The sequence below is a fragment of the Giraffa tippelskirchi genome, chromosome 6 (genome assembly GCF_054371585.1).
Source record: "Giraffa tippelskirchi isolate mGirTip1 chromosome 6, T2T-mGirTip1v1.2.pri, whole genome shotgun sequence".
NCBI lineage: Eukaryota > Metazoa > Chordata > Mammalia > Artiodactyla > Giraffidae > Giraffa > Giraffa tippelskirchi.
The window spans coordinates 86,698,134-86,720,555 of record NC_137280.1 but is presented as its reverse complement, the minus strand read 5'-3'; the positions used below and the strand labels follow the sequence as shown (position 1 = coordinate 86,720,555).

Below are 22,422 nucleotides of genomic sequence, written 5' to 3'. Positions count from 1 at the left end.
ATATATCATCACATTGTATGCCTTAAACTTACACAATGTTATATGTCAATTATATCTCAATAAACTGTAAATTTATTTGATAATGTTTTTAATTTTTAAGAAGTGTATACACTAGCAGAGGATGAGATGGTTAGATAGCATCACTGACTCAATAGACATGAACTTTATCTCCTGGCAAATTGCAGGAGATAGTGGAGGACAGGGAAGCCTGGCATGCTGCAGTCCATGGGGTGGCAAAGAATCGGATACAATTTAGCTACTCAACAACAACATACACTAGCAAGGGAAGCACAAGGAATTGGTCACCTAAGCCATTTTAAAGGCCTCCAGTTCAGCACAAGGCACAAGAAAAGCAATGGGATGTCTAACTTTCAGAACTTGGGATACAAACTGGTCTGCTTTCATTTTAATTGGTTGGGTTATTTGGGAAATAAAACATTTCAGCTGTTTATGAAGTCGTCATTGCAGATTATCAATTATAGGAAATGAGGTCACCCTCATGCTGGCCAATTAATTTAACCTCCTTGCCCACAGTCTACACCCATGCCCACAACTCACCCAAGGTGAGCTCCTTACGCCCAATTGGCTTCCTATTACATTCTGACCATACAAGACATAAGAGAGAGACAGGAAGGAGGAGGAGGGATATGTGATTTGAATTTTCCTGTTGTTGTCCAGCTGTATCAGATCTTTCCAGTTTTCGATTGCTTTGACCCATATGTAGAACTAGCATCATCATGCCTCCCCCTAAATACACAAGCCCCAGCTGGTCAGCAACCCCTCCACAGAGGTATGAGTACCAGATTTACATGGTACACTCTTCTCCATCCTCTGTGCTTCTAGGATCTGCTAACCTCAACTCCTCCCTTTGCTTCCCAGGCCTGGGCATATCACCTGATCCCTACCTGAACTATCTCTGGTTTAACCCTAGAAATGCCTTCTTGCCTTTCTGGTCCCCCACTACCTGTTTGGTCAATGCTCACAATAAATTCTCTCTGTTAAAATACCTTGAGTGCGTCTACAACACGGATAAAATTTGAAAGTGTTACATTCAATGAAATAAGCCAGACACAAAAGGACAAGTATTGGGACTTCCCTGGTGGTCCAGTGTTTAAGACTTGGTGCTCCCAATGCAGGGGACCCAGGTTCAATCCCTGGTCAGGGAACTAGATTCCACATGCTGCAACTAAGAGTTAAGCGGTGCAACTAAAGATCCTGTATTCCACAACTAAGACCCAGTGCAGCCAAATAAATAAATAAAAGTTTTAAAAAAATAAACAGACAAATGTTATATGAGTCCATTTATAGGTTTGCCTACTCCAAATAGGCAAACTCATAGAGACACAAAGTATATTAGAGATAACAAGAAAGCTGGAGGCGAGGAGATTAGGGAGCTATTGTAAAATGATTACAGAGTTTCTGTTAGGGGTGACAAAAAATTTTGGAAATAGATAGTGAAGTTGGTTGCCCATTATGAATTGCACACCTTAAGATGGTTAAAATGGCAAGCTTTCTGTCACATATATTTTACTACAATTTTTAAAAGCTAATAATGTGATATACCAAAAGACAATGAATTGAGCAATTTAAATGGGTGCGTTGGATGGCATGTGAATTATATCTCAATAAAGTTGTTTTGGGCTTCCCTGGTTATTCAGTGGTAAAGTATCTGCCTGCCAATGCAGGAGATGTGAGCTCAATCCCGGGGTCAGAAAGATCCCCTGGAGGAGGAAATGGCAACCCACTCCAGTATTCTTGCCAGGGAAATCCCTTGGACAGAGGAGCCTGGCGGGCTATGTCTGTGGTTTCACAAAAGAGTCGGACATGACTTAGCAACTAAACAACAACAACAACAAAGTTGTTTTTTAAAAAAATTACTTGTTTGCCTTGCAGGGAATAAAACTACCTTAATAAAGATTTTTAAAACTCCTTTGGTGATTTCAACTCCTTTGGTACATGGTTGCACAACTCTTTAGACACACCAAAGACCATTGGACCCTGTAGTTTCAAAGGGTAAATTGATAGCGTGTGAATTATATATAATAAAGTTATGTTTTAAAGGGAGCAGTTACCTATTATGATAAGTGCAAAGTCAGTATTACCTGCCATAATTAGGAGATAAGCATAAAAATATGATTCAACTATGAGAAAGGAGGAAATCCTGCCACTTGCAGCAACATGGACGGAACCTGAAGGCATTATGCTAGGTGATATAAGCCAGAAAAAGACTAATCCTGTATGAAATCACTTGTACATGAAACCTTTAAAAGCTGAACTTGTAGAAACAGAGTAGAAAGGTGGTTATCAGAGCCTGGGAGATAGGGGAATTGGGGAGATGTTTTAAAGGCACAAACTGCAAACTGGATGATGAATAAGTTAAGGAGCTGTAATGCACAGTATAGGGTTATAGTCAACAATGTTGTAGTATAAACTTCCAAGTTGCTAAGAGACTGACTCTTAAGAGTTCTCACCACAAAAAAGAAATCATAATTATGTGACGTGATAGAAGTGTTAGCTAATGCTGTGGTGGAAATTGTATTGCAATATATAAATGGTTCAAAACAACCCATGGTATGCCTTAAACTTACATAATGTTGTATGTCAATTATATCTCAATTTTTAGTCCATACATACAATTAAAAATTTAAATGTTCATGTATGATAGAGACAAAGAAAGAATGGTGGTTACCAGGATTTGGGGTGAGGGCTAGAGAGTTATTGTTTAATGGGTACAGAGTTTTAGTATGGTAAGATGAAAAAGTTTTGGATGGATAGTTGTAATGATTGCACAACCATGTGAATGTTCTTAAGGTTACTGAGCTATAGTCTTAAAAATGACTAAAATTGTATATATTATTGTATATTTATAAAATTCTACAAAATTTTATAAACTTTATAAATTTTAATGTATAAAATTATAAAATAAAATGTATAAAATTATAAAATTTATAAAATTGCATATTTTACCACATTAAAAAATGGCAACAGAAAAAAAATGTTTATGTATGAACCATCAAAATCACCTCAGTGTACAACCGGTTTGCCTTGTGATATCATGGCCAGTATCCTGGTCTTTGCCTCTTTGTTCATGTGTATAAACATTTCCCAAAGAATTGCTAAGACAAAGGTTTGAGCATTTTTATTTTCCATGTGTTCACTCATTTGTTACATTAAAATAATTTATCAAATTCCTACCCAATGCCAAATACTGTTCTAGGTTCTGGAAATAGTGTGGTTGACCAAGCCCCTGATCTCATGGAATTCACATTCTGGTGGGGAGATGATAAACAATACAATATGATTTTTGGTAGTGCTGAGTGTAATGGGGGGGGCACCATAAGAGGCTAAAGAATTGGAGGGAAGAGTCAGATATGATTTAGCGACTGAACAACAACAAAGGTGATAGTTGAGCAGAGATCTATCTGAAGAAACAATGAGTGGGAACCATGTAAAGATCTAATGGTCTATGCACATTATCTTCATCATATATCTATAAACCCCTATACTATTATTTTACTCGTTTTTCTTTAAAGTAATTCTTTTTTTATTTAAAAATAAACTGTTGGAAATAAACTCACAGACATAGAAAGCAAACTTATGGTTACTAAAGAAAAAAGGGAGGAAGGGATAAACTAGGAGATTAGGATTAACATACACACACTACTATATATAAAATAAACTAGGACCTGCTGTACAGCACAGGGAACTATGATCAATATCTTGTAATAACCTATAATGGAAAAGAACCTGAAAAAAGAACAGATATATAAACATACATGTTGTCTACTTTTAAAAAATGCACAACATGAAAGTTGTGAGTTGTTTTACTTGGGGCAAAATGAGGACTGTAGCCTGGGAGACAGCACCTCAGATAGCTCTGAGAAACTGCTCCAAAGAGGCGGGGGAAGCAGGGAAGGTCAGTATATATATGATTTTGATGAAGGGAAATACGTGCAATCAAGCACATATTTTTCCAGAAGGTTTCTGTTAGTCTCCTGAAGCTTTTTGCCAGACACGAGGAACAATCGTCACCATGAGGGATTTCAGTGCCTTTCTAGGCAGGAGGAGATGCAAGAATTGGGCTCATAAAATCACCTCCTGAAAATAATTATCTGAAGACCTGTTCTGCCAGGTTTTTCCGCCTGAGCACAGAGTGCTTCATTTCTGCTCTCCACCCTGAAATCCTTTTGGAGAGTGTTGAAAATCAGCAGCGACAGCACCACATGGTTTAATCCTTGTAGAGGCAGATGGCAAGTGCCAATTTGTAGCTGACAATGTATAACTGAACCACTTTGCTATACACCAGAAACTAACACAACATTGTAAATCAACTATGCTTCAATTCTCCTAATGAGTCTATTAAAAAAAAAAATAGAACTTACCCATACAACAGAATATTATCTGGCAATCTAAAAAAGCATGTAATACAGATTCACACAGACAGAAGAGACTGGCAGGCTACACAGTCCATGGGATCACAAGAGTCAAACACGATTTAGCAACTAAATCACCACTGATTCACACATTAGCACAAAGGGACCTTGAAAATACTAAGCTCTTAAAGCAGTGAGAACGTTCTTTGTGGTTTTGGGATGAAAGCAAGGACCTCCAGGAAGAAATTTTAAGGAAGAAGATTTTGGCTTAATCTTAGAAACTTCTAGCACCAAAATCTACCCCGTCCCCCAAGGTAAGCATCCACTTGTGAATTTCAAGATCTCCCTTCCTGCAACCTCCAATCCCCAAAGCTATTTAAACAGAGCTCACCCACAACAATCCTCCAAAGGGGCTCATAAGTCCAGTGCAAGCAAACAAGGGAGTGTTCTGCAGAAAAAAGCAATACAAATCCCACCAGCTCCATAGGGACCTGTGCATGCATGCTAAGTTGCTTCCATCACTTCTGAGACTGCAACCATATGGATTGTAGCCCGTCAGGCCCCTCTGTCCATGGGATTCTCCAGGCAAGAATACTGGGGTGGGTTGCCATGGCCTTCTCCACGGGAATCTTCCTGACCCAGGGATTGAACCCACATCTCTCTCCTGCATTGGCAGATGGGCTCTTTACCACAGCACTACATAGGGACCTGTAACACCCTAAAAACTAGCACAAAGTTTTATGAATTGGTGGTATATAAATTTATATTATAACCTTTGGAAACAACTGGCTTTGTCAAGAGCTGTAAAAATGTTCTTTTCCTTGACCCTGTAACTCCACTTCAGGAAAGTTATCATGAAGAAATAATTCAACAGGTTTCCCTGGTGGCTGAAGAATCTGCCTGCCAATACAGGAGACATGGTTCAATCCTTGACCTGGGAAAATCCCACATGCCAAGGAGCAACTAAGTCCATGTGCCCCAACTACTGACCCTGTGCCCCAGAGCCCAGGAGCCTACTGTGACTACGTGCCACAATTACTGAAGCCCTGCCCCTAGAGCTCATGCTCCACTACAAGAGAAGCTGAGGCAGGAAATAGATGAGCTCCAAGTGTGATTTACAACTGGCCTCCTGTTTGCAATTCATGGGGCTTGAACAAATGGGCTTCAGACTGGATACTTAAAACCAGCCTCATATTTGCATTCCCTGAGACAAGAGACAGGTGGGCTCCAGTCAAGGCACTTACAATCAGCCTCCTGTTTACCCTCCAAAATGGAAGTAACAACAGACACAGAGTAAATAACCAGTCTTTGCCTCTTGTAAAGACCTTAAGGTAATAGTCATGGCAATAGTCAAGGTAATAATCATGGCAAGAACTAAAAGAGGGAAAACCTTGTTTGAGTAAAGGATTAAAGGATCTCCAATCCCCCCTTTGTGGGACAAGGGAGACACAACACTTGTGCAGAAAGGCTCCTTGGGTGTCAAAAGTCAGGAGATAATTCCAGGCCATAATGCATCTTGCTCTCCCAAAAGCCTTCACTTTGAGACCCATCTTGGCTGAAGGGTATGCATGCATGCACCCAGGGGAGGGTCCTGAGGCAAATTAACCAGAGAGGGAACAGAGCAAGATGACTGGCCTGAGAGAAGGCAAAGACCTGGAAAACAGCCCACTTGTAAAGGATTTACACTTCCCCAAGGCGCAAGTCTCTCTCTGAGCTGGCCCGTGTGCCTTTCTGCATGTACTTTTCCTTTCCTTAAACTTTCTACATTGCTCTTCACCTTCTGCCTCCTTGCCTGAATTTGTTCTTGACTAGGCAGGCAAGGACTAGGGACTCTAGCCCTAACTGCTCGCCCCTGTGGTCCAGTGGTTAGGACTCCTGGTCCAGGAAACTAAGACCCCGCTTTTGGCTACCCCTCACTGCCACTTACTGCTGCACATGTCCAGAATCAAAGCCACCACAATGAGAGGCCCATGCACCTGAATGAAGAGTATCCCCACTAGCCTCAACTAGAGAAGAGCTCAAGCAGCACCAAAGACCCAGCACAGCCGAAAATAAATAAAATTATACCCAAACACACATGTCCACACAATACACATACACACACATACGCTCCTAAGTACACATACATGCTTAAGTATATACACACATAAGTACACATTCATTTGCACACATAAACATACTTGCCTGATACACATACACACATACAGGTACACATAAGTATATATTCACATGGAACTGCCCTGGTGGCTCAGATGGTAAAGAATCTGCCTGCAATGGAGCAGACCTGGGTTTGATCCCTGGGTCAGAAAGATTCTCTGGAGGAGGAAATGGCAACCCATGCCAGTATTCTTGCCTGGAGAATTCCAAGGACAGAGGAGCTACTACTGTCTATGGGGTTGCACAGAGTCAGACACGACTGAGCAACTAACAATTTCACTTTTCACACGTTCACGTACACACATGTATGTGAATGTATAGGTTACATAGACGTTTGCAGCAAAGGGAAGGTAATCTGAATATCAAAAGATTATTGTTAATTAAGGAAAAATGAGATATTTCAAATTAAAGAATTCAGCTCTCTTCTGTATATGGGAAAGTGCAAGCATCTGGGCTCACTGAAACCATTTCTTTCATATACATCTCAGCTATTCGGGGCCAGCAACCTGCTTCTTGATTTTTCACATCCTTAATTCCTCATTCACCTCGTTCCTCGTTCAGCTGACAGCTGCTGGATTGCAGGCATTGTTCTCCGTCTCAGGGGCCCTCTGGCCTCAGAAACTCATATTTGAAGGCCTGAATTCACTGATGGCTGTTATATCCTTGTTCATTGATATGGCAGGAGATATTCCATTTCACAGTCCTAATCCCCAGTACCTACCTCTGACTGTGACTTCATTTGGAGACAAGGTATTTAAAGAGGTTATTAAGGTAAAATCAGGTCATTGAAGTGGGTCCTAATCCAATATAACCACTGTCCTTATAAGAAGAGATTAGGACCAGATACAGAGAGTAGACAGTCATCCACAAGCCAAGGAGGGAGACTTTTAAAGAAATCAACTTTGTTGATACCTTGAACTTCAAGTAAATTAATTTCTGTTGTGTAAGCCACCTAGTCTGTGGTATTTTGTTACGGCAGCCCTGCGGAGCTTATACACACACATACATGTATGCCCACACAATATACAGACACATATATGTTGTAACTGTTCAGTCACTAAGTCATGTCTGACTCTTTGCCACCCCATGGACTGCAGCATGCCAGGCTCCTTTGTCCTTCACTATCGCCCAGAATTTGCTCAAATTCATGTCCATTGAGTCAGTGATGCCATCTAACCATCTCATTCTCTGCCATTGCCTCTTCTGCTTTTGCCTTCAATCTTTCCCAGCATCAGGGTCTTTTCCTATGAGTCAGTTCTTTGCATCAGGTGGCCAAAGTATTGGAGCTTCAGCTTCAAAATCAGTCCTTCCAATGAATATTCAGGGTTGATTTCCTTTAGTTTTGACTGGTTTGATCACCTTGCTGTCCAAGAGATTCTTAAGAGTCTTCTCCAGCACCACAATTCGAAAGCATCAGTTCTTCAGTGCTCAGCCTTCTTTATGATCCAACTCTCACATCCATACATGACTAATGGAAAAACCATAGCTTTGACTCCATGGACCTTTCATAACACTTGCAGCAACATGGCTTCCCTGGTAGCTCAGCTGGTAAAGAATCTGCCTGCAATGCGGGAGACCCCGGTTTGATTCCTGGGTCAGGAAGATCCACTGGAGAAGAGATAGGCTACCCACTCCAGTATTCACAGGCTTCCCTGGTGGCTCAGTCAGTAAAGAATTCACCTGCATTGCAGGAGACCTGGGTTGGGAAGATCCCCTGGAAGAGGGTATGGCAACCCACTCCAGTATCCTTGCCTGGAGAATCCCCATGGACAGAGGACCCTGGTGGGCTAAAGCTCATGGGGTTGTAAAGAGTCAGACAGGGCTGAACAACTAAGCACAGCATACCGGCAACATGGATGGACTTGAAGACTATTATACTAAATGAAATAAGTCAGATAGAGAGGGAGAAATTTCATACAGCATTCCTTATATGTCGAATCCAAAGACAAATGATACAAATAAACTTACAAAACAGAGACTCACAGACTCATAAAATGAACTTAGGGTTGATAGGGGGGTGGGAAGGATAGTTAGGGAGTTTGGGATAGACATGTACACTATGCTATATTTAAAATGGATAACCAACTAGGATCTATTATATAGCACCTGGAACTTTGCTCAATGTTATGTGGCACCCTGGATGGGAGGGGAGTTTGAGGGAGAATGTATATGTATACATGTATAGCAGAGTCCCTTCACTGGTCACCTGAAACTATCACAACACTGTTAATCAGCTAGTTGGTGTTGTTTAGTCCCTGAGTCATGTCTGACTCTTTGTGATCTTGTGGGCTGCAGCACGCCAGGCTTCCCTGTCCTTCACCATCTCCCAGAGTCTGCTCAACACATGTCCACGGAGCCAGTGATGCCATCCAATCATCTCATCCTCTGTCTCTAGACCCCAATACAAAATAAAAAGTTTTTTTTTAAATAAGTAAAAAATATTTTTAAAGCTGAGTAAAAAGTTTTTTTAAATAATACAAATGGACTTATTTACAAATGAGAAACAGATTCACAGGCTTAAGAGAATGAACTTATGGTTACCAAGGGGGAAGGGGAGGAGGGATAGGATAGATTGGGACTTTGGGGTTGACATGTACACACTGCTATATTTAAAATAGATAACCAAGGACCTACTGTCAAAAAACTTTTTTAATAAAATGAGGAAGTAATACAGAAAATACATTTAAAAAATTCCTTGCTCATGAGGACCCTGCAGAAAAGATAACACATTCTCCCCATCTGTCTTCAGAGAAGCGATGGAAGCTATGAGAGATGAGTATTACAAGCTGGTAAGTGACACAAGCCTATTTCATTTGTGCCCTGAGTTCTCCCCACATCTGGTTCCCTTCAAAGGACATCAATGCCAATCAGACTTCAGAACCCACAACAGAGACAGAGACTTACAGACACTCTGTGACACTGTGAACGAGCGGCAAAAGTGATGGAGAGGGAGGTGCCCCATGTCAGTGTCAGAGTGTAGTGGAACCTTCTTCTAGCTGTTGGAAAGAGTTTGACTTTCCAAATCTGGGAGATGGCCCACCATGGGCAGTTCACAAGCTTGCTGTTTATCAGGTCATCATGGAGCTTATTGTGCTTTCTTTCTTCTTCATTTAGCTAATAATTTCTAATCAGGAGAGGGGGCTGAGCCTCAAAGACTCCTGACAAATATTTATAGTCATCTGGGGCTTCCCAGGTGGCACTAGTGGTAAAGAACCTCCCTGCCAGTGCAGGAGACGTAGGAGATGTGGGTTCGATCCCAGAGTCAGGAAGATCCCCTGAAGGAGGAAATGGCAACCCACTCCAGTATTCTTGTCTGGAGAATCCCATGGTCAGAGGAGCCTGGCGGGCTACAGTACATATGGTCGCAAAGAGTCAAACATAACTGAAGCAACTTAGCACAAAGGTATTCTCATACATAAAAATGAAAGAGTAAATGTATAAGGTAGCCATGAAATCAAACTGCTACTACTTGAAAAGTGATTGAAAGTGAAAGTGAAGTCACTCAGTCATGTCCAACTCTTTGTGACCCCATGGACTGTAGCCTGCACTAGGCTTCTCCATCCATGGGATTTTCCAGGCAAGGGTACTGGAGTGGGTTGCATTTCCTCCTCCAGGGGATCTTCCCGGCCTAGGGATTGAACCTGGGTCTCCCACATTGCAAGCAGATGCTTTACCATCTGAGCCACCAGGGAAGCTAACATAGTGTTCAGTTTTCTCCAATCATTCCCAAATAAAATTGTGGTTATAAAATGGTATAAATCAACGTAATACTGTAAAGCAATCACCCTTCAATTAAAAATAAATAAATCAAAAAAAATTCCATTACAGTAGCCCATTTTGTTCAGCTTTGACCAATGTTCCCAAGAGACTAGAGTCTTAATCCATTGTCACGTGTCACTGACCATAGTTATTTAGCTGGTGTGGACTCACATACTATAGACAGAAGACATTCCAAAGAGTTTAACTACTCTGTCTGGTCCCAGAATGAGGCCTCTTGCCAAATAAACTGAGACATTGTTCAGTTCAGTCTGTTCAGTTCAGTTGCTCAGTCATGTCCGACTCTTTGCCACCCCATGAATTGCAGCACACCAGGCCACCCTGTCCATCACCAACTCCCAGAGTTTACCCAAACTCATGTCCATCGAGTCGGTGATGCCATGCAACCATCTCATCCTCTGTCGTCCCCTTCTCCTCCTGCCGCCAAACCTTCCCAGCATCAGGGTCTTTTCCAATGAGTCAACTCTTCGCATGAGGTGGCCAAAGAATTGGAGTTTCAGCTTCAACATCAGCCCTTCCAATGAACACCCAGGACTGATCTCCTTTAGTATGGACTGGCTGGATCTCCTTGCAGTCCAAGGGACTCTCAAGAGTCTTCTCCAACACCACACTTCAAAAGCATCAGTTCTTCGGTGCTCAGCTTTCTTCACCGTCCAACTCTCACATCCATACATGACTACATGACTGGAAAAACCATAGCCTTGACTAAACGGACTTTTGTGGGCAAAGTAATGTCTCTGCTTTTTAATATGCTATCTAGGTTGGCCATAACTTTCCTTCCAAGGAGTAAGCGTCTTTTAATTTCATGGCTGCAGTCACCATCTGCAATGATTTTGGAGCCCCCAAAAATAAAGTTTGACACTGTTTCCACTGTTTCCCCCACCTATTTGCCATGAAGTGATGGGACCAGATGCCATGATCTTAGTTTTCTGAACGCTGAGCTTTAAGCCAACTTTTTCACTCTCCTCTTTCACTTTCATCAAGAGGCTCTTTAGTTCTTCTTCACTTTCTGCCATAAGGGTGGTGTCATGTGCATATCTGGGGTTATTGATATTTCTCCCGGCAGTCTTGACTCCAGCTTGTGCTTCTTCCAGCCCAGCGTTTCTCATGATGTACTCTGCATATAAGTTAAATAAGCACAGTGACATTATTACTCTCTTTAAAATGGTGCAGTGATTTTTATAAACTTTTTTATTGAAGTAGTTGACTTACAATGTTTTAGTTTCTGGTGTACAGCAAAGTGATTCAGTTTTATATATGTATATATATTTTCCTTTTGCTTTGTAAGATATTGATTACAGTTCCCTGTACTATACAGTATAACCTTGCTGTTTATCTATTTTACATACAGTAGTTTGTATCTATTAATCGCAAACTCAATTTACCCCTCCCCTGCTTTCCCCTTTGGTAACCATAGTTTGTTTTCTGTCTCTGTGGGTCTATTTCTGTTTTTTATATAAGTTCATTTGTGTCTTATTCTAGATCCCACTTTTAAGTGCTATCATATGTGGGATACACATGTAAACCCATGGCTGATTCATGTCAACGTATGGCAAAAACCACTACAATATTGTAAAGTAATTAGCCCCCAACTAAAATAAATAAATTTATTAAAAAATAAAAAAAATCAAAAAAGTGCTATCATATGATATTTGCCTTTCTCTGATGTAGTATAATAATTTCTAGGTCCATCCATGTTGCTGCAAATGACATTGTTTCATTCTTTTTTGTGGCTGTGTAATATTCAATCATATTAAGAAGAAGTGGCAAGAATACACAGAAGAACTGTACAAAAAAGATCTTCACGACCCAGATAATCATGATGGTGTGATCACTCACCTAGAGCCAGACATCCTGGAATGTGAAGTCAAGTGGGCCTTAGAAAACATCACTACGAACAAAGCTAGTGGAGGTGATGGAATTCCAGTTGAGCTATTTCAAATCCTGAAAGATGATGCTGTGAAAGTGCTGCACTCAATATGCCAGCAAATTTGGAAAACTCAGCAGTGGCCACAGGACTGCAAAAGGTCAGTTTTCATTCCAATCCCAAAGAAAGGCAATGCCAAAGAATGCTCGAATTACTGTACAATTGCACTCATCTCACATGTTAGTAAAGTAATGCTCAAAATTCTCCAAGACAGGCTTCAACAATACATGAACCATGAACCTCCAGATGTTCAAGCTGGTTTTAGAAAAGGCAGAGGAACCAGAGATCAAATTGCCAATATCTGCTGGATCATTGAAAAAGCAAGAGAGTTCCAGAAAAACATCTATTTCTGTTTTATTGACTTTGACTCTGTGGATCACAATAAACTGTGGAAAATTCTGAAAGAGATGGGAATACCAGACCATCTGACCTGTCTCTTGAGAAACCTGTATGCAGGTCAGGAAGCAACAGTTAGAACTGGACATGGAACAGACTGGTTCCAAATAGGAAAAGGAGTACATCAAGGCTGTATATTGTCACCCTGCTCATTTAACTTACGTGCAGAGTACATCATGAGAAATACTGGGCTGGAAGAAACAAAAGCTGGAATCAAGATTGTCGGGAGAAACATCAATAACCCCAGATATGCACATGACACCACCTTTATGGCAGAAAGCGAAGAAGGACTAAAGAGCCTCTTGATGAAGGTGAAAGAGGAGAGTGAAAAAGTTGGCTTAAAGCTCAGCATTCAGAAAACTAAGATCAAGGCATCTGGTCCCATCACTTCATGGGAAATAGATGGGGAAACAGTGGAAACGTGTCAGACTTTATTTTTGGGGGCTCCAAAATCATTGCAGATGGTGACTGCAGCCATGAAATTAAAAGACGCTTACTCCTTGGAAGGAAGGTTATGGCCAACCTAGATAGCATGTTTAAAAGCAGAGACATTACTTTGCCAGCAAAAGTCCGTCTAGTCAAGGCTATGGTTTTTCCAGTGGTCATGTATGGATGTGAGAGTTGGACGGTGAAGAAAGTTGAGCGCCGCATAATTGATGCTTTTGAAGTGTGGTGTTGGAGAAGACTCTTTAGAGTCCCTTGGACTGCAAGGAGATCCAATCAATCCATCCTAAAGGAGATCAATCCTGAGTGTTCATTGGAAGGACACATGTTGAGGCTGAAACTCCAATACTTTGGCCACCTCATGCGAAGAGTTGACTCATTGGAAAAGACCCTGATGGTGGGTAGGATTGGGGGCAGGAGGAGAAGGGGACGACAGAGGACGAGATGGTTGGATGGCATCACTGACTTGATGGACATGGGTTTGGGTAGACTCCGGGAGTTGGTGATGGACAGAGAGGCCTGGCGTGCTGCAATTCATGGGGTCGCAAAGAGTTGGACACGACTGAGCGACTGAACTGAACTGAACTGAACTGATATATATATATATATATACCACATCTTTTTTATCCATTCATCTGCCAGTGGACACAGGTTTCTTCCATTTCTTGGCTATTATACACAATGTTGCTATGAACGTAGGTGTCCATGTATCTTTTCAAACTGGAGTTTTCATCTTTTCCAAGTATATACCCAAAGTGGGATTGTCAGATCATATATTTTTAGTTTTTTTAAGGAACATTCATACTATTTTCCATAATGACTGTACATGTTGCAGTGATTTTAATATTAGATGACAAAGCCAAAGGGCTGGAGTCCTCTGAGAAACTGAATTAGACTTAGCCCAGGTCCTCCTACTTGATGACATCTAAGCCGACTGAAATGGTCACATCAGTGTCACAAGGACACAATGTCAACAGTGGGATTTCTCACTGACACCACCAAATGACTGTGGGTGGAAGTCCATATTCAAAGACAAATGACTTGGGATGTTCAGAAATGAATGATAATTGGATGACAAGGTCTTTGGCAAATCATGAAGTGAACTTGAACCTCTTAGAGCTTTCAAATGTGAGTTATTCTTGCTCTGGCTTGGACAAGAAGCTGAAGAGGTGGGAGCCAATCCAGTCCAGAAAGTTCCACCAAGACCAAAAATTAAAAATAAATCCCAGCATCTCCAAGACTCACCTGGGACTGGAAAATGTGTGAATTTCTTGGTATGACTGTTGAGCAGATGCTGAGTAAATCCAGAGCTGTAACATCCCTTTAGTATACAGGACTTACTATGAAATCTTGATATGGTTGACCTGATCCTTCATAGATAGATAGATATAGATGGCTGAATCATTTTGCTGTACACCTGAAACTAACACAACATTGTAAATTAACTATACTTCCATTTTTTTAATAGTTAATTAATTTAAAAAGCTTTTCTTTTTTTGGCCTGTACCACAGGACTTGAGGGATCTTAATTCTCTGACTGGGGATTGAACCTGGGGCATAGCACTGAAAGTGCTGAGTCCTAATGGCTGAACCACCAGGCATTCCCGAGTAATTAAAGTATGTAGATGGGTCAAGATTAATAATATTTTGTACAGTTCTGAAGCCAAATAACACTTATAACAATTAAAAGATCAATATTTATAACATAGAAAGCAAATAAAACACATCCCAAATGTGTCCAAATATGCAAATAATATTTGAACTGGGCAATCACTAAAGAGAAAATCGTAAATAAAATAAATAAATGAAAAGAGGTTCAACTTCATTAGCAGTCAGGGAAATGGAAATAAAAGCAATAATGATGTGTACTTGCACTCATCAGATGGGTGATTTCTTTGTAAATAAGACCCAGTGCTTACAAAGATGTGTTGAAAAGGGCACTCCTACATATTATTAGTGGGAACATGACTTACTATTGCATTTTTGGGAAGTTAATATGACATACCTATTTGAAATTCCAAATCTGGGACTCCACCTTATAGAAATATGTTTACCAAAGATTGTTTGTAGTGACAATGAAAGATAAAGTAGAAATAACCTGTGTGTCCTCAAGGGTGGATTGAGTGAATAATCAGATTACATTCATATAGTGGGATGTTATGAACCTATTAAAATAATGAGTGAGATATTTATCTAATCACCTGGAAGAATACTATGATGTATGCACAGCCAAGTTTTTTTTTTTTTTTTTTTTGGTTGTACCAGGTCTTAGTTATAGCATACAGGATCTTTAGTTGTGACATGTGGCATTTAGTTCCCTGACCAAGGATTAAACCCAGGGTGCCCTGCATTGGGAGCACAGAGTCAGCCCCTGGACCACCAGGGACATTCTCAAGTGTTTTTTAAAAGCAACTTATATATATGTGTATATATATATAGATATATACATTAGTATGTATATATGTAGATAGATAGATAGATGGATGGATGGATAGCATAGTCTCAGGTGAGAAGTAAACATCAGGACACACCATGTTGTTAATAATAATTACCTGAAAGAGGTAGGTGTAGAATGGGGCAAGTGTTAGTTTTTCGGTCATGTCCGACTCTTTGGCAACCCCATGGACTGTAACCCACCAGGCTCCTCTGTCCATGGGATTCTCTAGGCAAGAATACCGGAGTGGGTTGCCATTCCCTTCTCCAGGGGATCTTCCTGACCCAGGGATCAAACCCAGATCTCCTGCATTGCAGGCAGATTCCTTACCGTCTGAGCCACCAGAGAAGTTAATAGAATAGGGCAAGTGAAGTGAAAATGAAAAGTCACTCAGTCATGTCTGACTCTTTGAGACCCCATGGACTATGGAAATTCTATGGAATCCTCCAGGCCAGAATACTGGAGTGGGTAGCCTTTCCCTTCTGCAGATCTTCCCGGCCCAAGAATCGAACCTGGGTCTCCTGCATTCCAGGCAGATTCTTTACCAACTGAGCTATCAGGGAAGCCCTAGAACAGAGCAAGGGAATGATAATAAGGAAAAACAAATAGAAACAAAGCAGAAAATACTAATGACACAATAATAATAAAGTATGAAATATAAAATGCTATGATGTTACTATTCATATTTAAAATTAACCGTGCAGGGACTTCCCTGGTGGTCCAGTGACTAAGACTCCATGCTCCTAACATAGGAGGCCTGGGTTTGATCCCTGGTCAGGGAGCTAGATCCCGCACACCGCAACTAAGAGTTTGCATTCCACAACTAAACATCCCTCATGCCACAACTAAGACCTGGCGTAACCAATAAATAAATAAATATTTAAAGAATTAAAACATAAAAATAGCTATGCACATGAACATGTACTAGTATACGCCTGAGTGCTAAGTCATTTCAGTCGTGTCCAACTCTTTGTGACCCTGTGGATTGTACCCCACCAGGCTCTTCTGTCCATGAGATTCTCCAGGCAGGAATACTGGAGTGAGTTGCCATGCCCTACTCCAGGGGATCTTCCCAACCCAGGGATCAAATCTGCATCTTTTATGTCTCCTGCATTGGTAGGCGGGTTCTTTACCATTAGTGCCACCTGAGAAGCCCATATGCTTACATATATAGGTATAATTTTTGTCTTGGATTGTTATTAATACACTGTTGGCAATGAGATAACTTGTTTTCTAAAACTATGACCATGATATTAAAAAATCATTTTGAAACACCTTTTATGACAAATAATAGCCCTTTATTGATGTTTCATAATATATGTAACCAGTCTTTCAGTGGGCATTTAAACAATTTTCAGTTTTTTCAAAAGCAAATCAGTGAATATCCTCTATATCACACTTTGTCCATATCTCCAGTTGTATAAATTACCCCCTATGGGTTCTTGAGAGGACAACTTAGGTGGTTCAGGTGTTGGCACCCAGTAATAACAATAATAGATATCAAAAGTTTATAGTATTATTTCTCTCTTTTCAGTGCTCTTGGTATAAATTCAAACCCTATCCTACTACTAAAATAGAATCTGTTAGTTTGCTGAAAAATTAAACCCCACATTTTCTTTTGCAAAACCCGTAGTTCTCCACCTCACACATCATATCCTACATGAGCAAAATTATGTTTTCCTCCATAAAGAGCTCTTATGCACATATTAACTGATATTCAATAAATACAAGTTTACTGATTTTTAAATTTTAGGGAAAAAATAGATTACCATGAAGAAGAGTAATCAAAATTATCCTATATTCCCAGATGCCAGAGATAAACAGAGCAAGATTTTTCCTGTCTATCCTCCTATTCCTTACCCTATACCTGGGTTTCTCAATCTCAGTACTACCGACACTTGAGACTGGATAATTATTTGTCATGATGGGGTCTGTCTGTGCACTGTGGGAAGTTGAGCAGCATCCGTGGCCTCCACCCATCAGATGCCAGCAGCACCTCCTATTAGTGACAATCAAAAATGTCTCCAGACTTTGTCAAGTGTCTCTTGGGGGTAAAATCATCTCTAGTTAAGAAGCATCTTGGACTTCCCTGGCGGTCCACTGGTTAAGAATCTGCCTGCCAATGCAGGGGACATGGTTTCGATTCCTGGTTCGGAAGGATTCCACTTGCCCTGGAGCAACTACTGAGCCTGCATTCTAGAGCCCACAAGCCACAACTACTGAGCTCATAAGGCTGCGTCTACCAAGGCCCGCGTGCCCTGCAGCCCGTGCTCTGCAACAAGAAGAGCCACTGCAATGAGAAGCCCTCACACCACAACTAGAAAGTAGACCCTGCTCGCAGAAACTAGAGAAAGCCCACTCACAGCAGCAAAGACCCAACAAAGCCAAAAATAATACATAAATTAAAAAAAAAAAACTCTCAGAAAAAGAACCACCACTCTATATATGTGCTGTACTGTACTTAGTCGCTCAGTCGTGTCCAACTCTTTGCAACCCTATGGTCTGTAACCTGCCTGGCTCCTCTGTCCATGGGGATTCTCCAGGCAAGAATACTGGAGCAGGTTGCCTTGCCCTCCTCCAAGGGATCTTCCCAACCCAGGGATCAAACCAGGTCTCCTACATTGCAAGTCCACTCTATACATATATGTGTATAATTTTCTACTAAAGCAAAATCATACTGTAAAATAAAATAAATAAAACCATCGGTTTGTAATTGAGTAAACAAGTTTAAACCTAATCATTCCACTCCTAAATATAGTGACAAGCATTACATAACCCCACAATATAATATACACTGCAAACTATATATGAAGACCACAATACACATTTCTTACAGCATTTTTCCTTTATAATTTCCTTATCTCACTTGATCACTGCAACAGTCCTATAAGGTAGGCATTATTATGAGTCTCATTTTACAGATGAGGAAACTGAGGTTAAACAATAAGATTCGATGGAAAGAACAAAGACTTCAGGATCAGACTGACTCTGGATTTCATACCTGACTCCTCCAACTCCCAGCCACGCACCCTTGGACAAATCACCTTATCTCACCAAGCTCACATTTCTCTGTTTGCAAAATGGGGGTTAAAAATAGCTACTTTGAAGAACAATCATAAACGTTATAGGTGAAGTATGAAGCATGCCTGGCACACCATGACCACTCAATCGATGGCACCTCTTCATATCAAAGAGGATGAACTTTACCAAATCACATGTGAGTAACTGGTGGTGACAAGACTCAAGGCCTCTCCTCCTACTTGATCCCTTTTTCCTTCTCCCCTCACAGTGTTCACCTCCATCCTCTTCTCCTGCTGTTGACAATTAAAATTAAGCCATAAGACCCTGTGGAATTGCTCTTCTGTCAACATGCCATCTTCATCTTTCCATCTGGGGAGCATTTCTCAAGTTAATCATTATTCGTGACTCCCTGCCAGAATGATGAGTATCATCCCCTGACAAGCAGGAACTGATCCTGGTTTGGGTGGTTGGGCATCACCTCAACCTACTGTGTTGGAACTCAGTTAGCCACAAAGAACACACACGTCCCAAGCTACATCCTCATCAAAGCTCAGGACATGACATGAGTATGTGATCCCAGGTTTCACTGTTACCATTTAACAATGTTGCTGGGTCCTTGAAGGGTTTGGTCCCTCCTCCATACATTTGCAAGTATCAAGGCACTTGTTCTAAAAGTAGGAACACGTCGAATTTCCCCACATCATCAGAGTCTTTTCTTAATCCCAGCAACTCCAGACCCCACTACTACCTTAGCCTAGCCACCCTGTTCCAACAACAAAGTCCAGGGAGGGATATGATTGGTTAAGCGGTGGTCAGGTGATACCATCACTAAGAGATAAGGCATTCTTATTGGCCAGATCTGATGTTTGTACACTCCCTGCCTCCAGTTGAGATGTAGGGATTAGCCACACCTGGATCTCATATCTCTTCTTAGGAAAGTGTGATGCTCTTATCAGACATCAGGAAACAGGGCTGCAAAACAGACATACCCATCAAGTACCCACCTGACTCTCTAGGGTAGACATTTGGATCTTCTTATGTTATTGAAGAGGAAGGGGAAAAGTGACTTGCTCTGGGTCACATAGTAAGTTGTGAATTCTGCCTCCATTCCAAAGCTTGTTCCACTGCATCATGCTACCTCTATTAAAACTTTCATAGGGACTTCCCTGGTGGTCCAGTGGTTAAGACTCTGCACTTTCAATGCAAAGAGTGCCAGTTCCATCCCTGGTCAAAAAACTAAGATCCTGTAGAGTAGCCACAAAAAAAAAAAAAAAAAACCTTTCATCACTTTGTAACGCAATTATCTAAGCATCTGTCTCCTTAGTATGCCTTTATGTCTTTGCTACCTTTCATACCTAAATAGACTTCACTAAGTAGTCCTCACCAAAGAATAATTTTTTAGTGCAAGTCAAAGCTGACAAAAGGGAGACTTCACACACCATAACACAAGGGACAGCTTCTCTTAGCAGTGTAAAGGTTTAATTGTTTTCCCAATGATTCACCCTGAGAGCAAGCATGTGTGGACAGCTTCCTTCCCCCAACCTCACTGACCTTGTCAAATATTTTTTTCTCCTCAACCAGAAAGAGAAACAATTGACAAAATGAATGAAAATACAGAAAGAAAGGAGATAAAAAGAAGGAAACCCTGGGAAGATGGTTTTAGGAGATCAGAGATTTGCCAATTATATCATAGACAAATGGTTAATTCCCCTCATGTATAAAGAGCTCCTAGAAATTGATAAGAAAAATCCAACATCAGACTCCCCTGGCAGTCTAATAGTTAAGACTCCATGCTCCCAATGCAGGGGGCACAGGTTCAATCCCTGGTCAGAGAATTAGGATCCTGCTTGCCACATGATGTGAACTTAAAAAAAAGAAAAGAAAAAAATTCAACAAATGAAGAGGAAGAGGCATAGGCAAAGGATCTGAAGAGAGAGTTCATAGAAAAGAAAATGCAGATTCTATTCATATATTAAAAAGATTTTCCATCTCACTCATATAGAAATGCAAATTAATATTCATACTGAGACATGTCCAAACACTGACAAATGGATAAAGAAGATGTAGTACATATATACAATGGAATATTACTTAGTCATATAAAAGGAGTGAAACTGCATCATTTGTAGTGATGTGGATGGACCTAGAGTCTGTCATACAAAGTGAAATAAGTCAGAAAGAGAAAAACAAATATTATATATTAACATATATATATGGAATCTAGAAAAATGGTACAAATGAACCTATTTGCAGAGCAGAAATAGAGATGCAGAAGTAGAGAACAAACATGTGGACACAGCAGGGACAGGGAGAGTGGGACCAACTGGGAGAGTAACACTGACATATATACACTGCCATGTGTTAAATAGCTAACTGCCATGTGTTAAATAGCTAGCTAGTGCGAAGCTTCAGTGCTCTGTGGTGACCTAGAAGGGTGGGATGGGGGAGTGGGAGGGAGGTTCAAGAGGGAGGGGATATATTTATACCTATAGCTGATTCATGTTGTTGTACAGTAGAAACTATTAATAACACAATACTGTAAGGCAATTATATGCCAATGAAAAAACAAAAAAATAAAAGGAAATTTTAAATTAAAAAATTCACACTGAGGAATGTATCCATATTGGTTCATTAACTGTAACAAATGCACCCATCAATACAAAACATTACTGATAAGGGAAACTATAAGCAGGGGTGAGTATATGGACTCGCTGTATTATCTTTTCAATTATTCTGTAAATCTAAAATTGTAATAAAATAATAAATTCTGTTAACTATTTTTAATCATACTAACATACTAGATTTTTTACACATCTGAGTGACAGGAACAATACCCAAGACATGACAACACACACTGTTGGCGAACAATGTGTAAGAAGACAGGCATTCACGTATGTCTAAGGGGACTGTAAATTAATACAATTCCCGTGGAGAAAAACTTGGTAATATTTATCAGAAGGCAACCTTTGGCCCATCAACCCCATTTTTGGAGTTCATGCTCAGGCACACTCACAGTTGTGAAATGATGTGTGTGCAAAGTAACCATTTTTAGCAAAGACTGGCAACATCCATCAATAGCAAATTGGTTACATAAATTATGGTGAAGTCAAATCAAAACTACTGTGAGGTATCACTTCACACAGGTCAGAATGGCCATCATCAAAAAGTCTACAAATAATACATGCTGGAGAAGGAACCCTCCAACACTCTTGGTGGGAATGTAAACTGGTACAGCCATTATGAAGAATACTGTGCACCATGTACAGCCACTATGGAAAATAGTATGAAAAGTAAAACCAGAGTTCCCGTATGACCCTACAATCCCACTCATGGGCTTTATATCCAGAAAAAAGAATTCAAAATGATACATGCAACACTATTTACAATAGCCAGGATATGGAAGCAACCTAAACATCCATCAACAGAGGAATGGATTGAGAAGATGCGGCACAAATAAACAATGGAGTATTGCTCAGCCATAAAAAAGAATGAAATAATTCTTTTGCAGCAACATGGATGGACTTGGAGATTGTCATACAGAGGGAAGTAAATCAGACACAGAAAGACAAATATCATATGAGATCAGTTATATGTGGAATCTAAAAAAAAAGAGTACAAATAAACTTGAATACAAAGTAGAAATAGAGTTATAGATGTAGAAAACAAATTTATGGTTACCAGGGGATAAAGGAGGGAGGGATAAATTGAGAGACTAGGCTTGAGATTGGAACACCATTATATATAAAATAGATAACTAATAAGGACCTACTGTATGGCACAGAGAACTCTATTCAGTACTCTGTAATGGTGTATATGAGAAAAGAATCTAAAATAGACTGGATATATATATATATATATATATATATATATATATATATAATGCTTAACTGATT

At 40.4% G+C, this 22,422-nt stretch overlaps 1 protein-coding gene across 3 annotated transcripts in view; it reads right to left on the bottom strand.

The window, feature by feature from the left end:
• Positions 1 to 22,422, bottom strand: part of SLC1A6 (solute carrier family 1 member 6) — a 156,733-nt gene that overhangs the window by 101,536 nt on the left and 32,775 nt on the right. The window contains exon 2 of one of the 3 annotated variants that reach the window (XM_081501252.1): positions 14,320 to 14,497. The exons of the other annotated variants lie outside the window; for them this stretch is intronic. The gene's annotated coding sequence lies outside the window, so the exon portion shown is untranslated. The remainder of the gene's footprint in view (positions 1 to 14,319; positions 14,498 to 22,422) is intronic. 3 annotated transcript variants of the gene reach the window in all.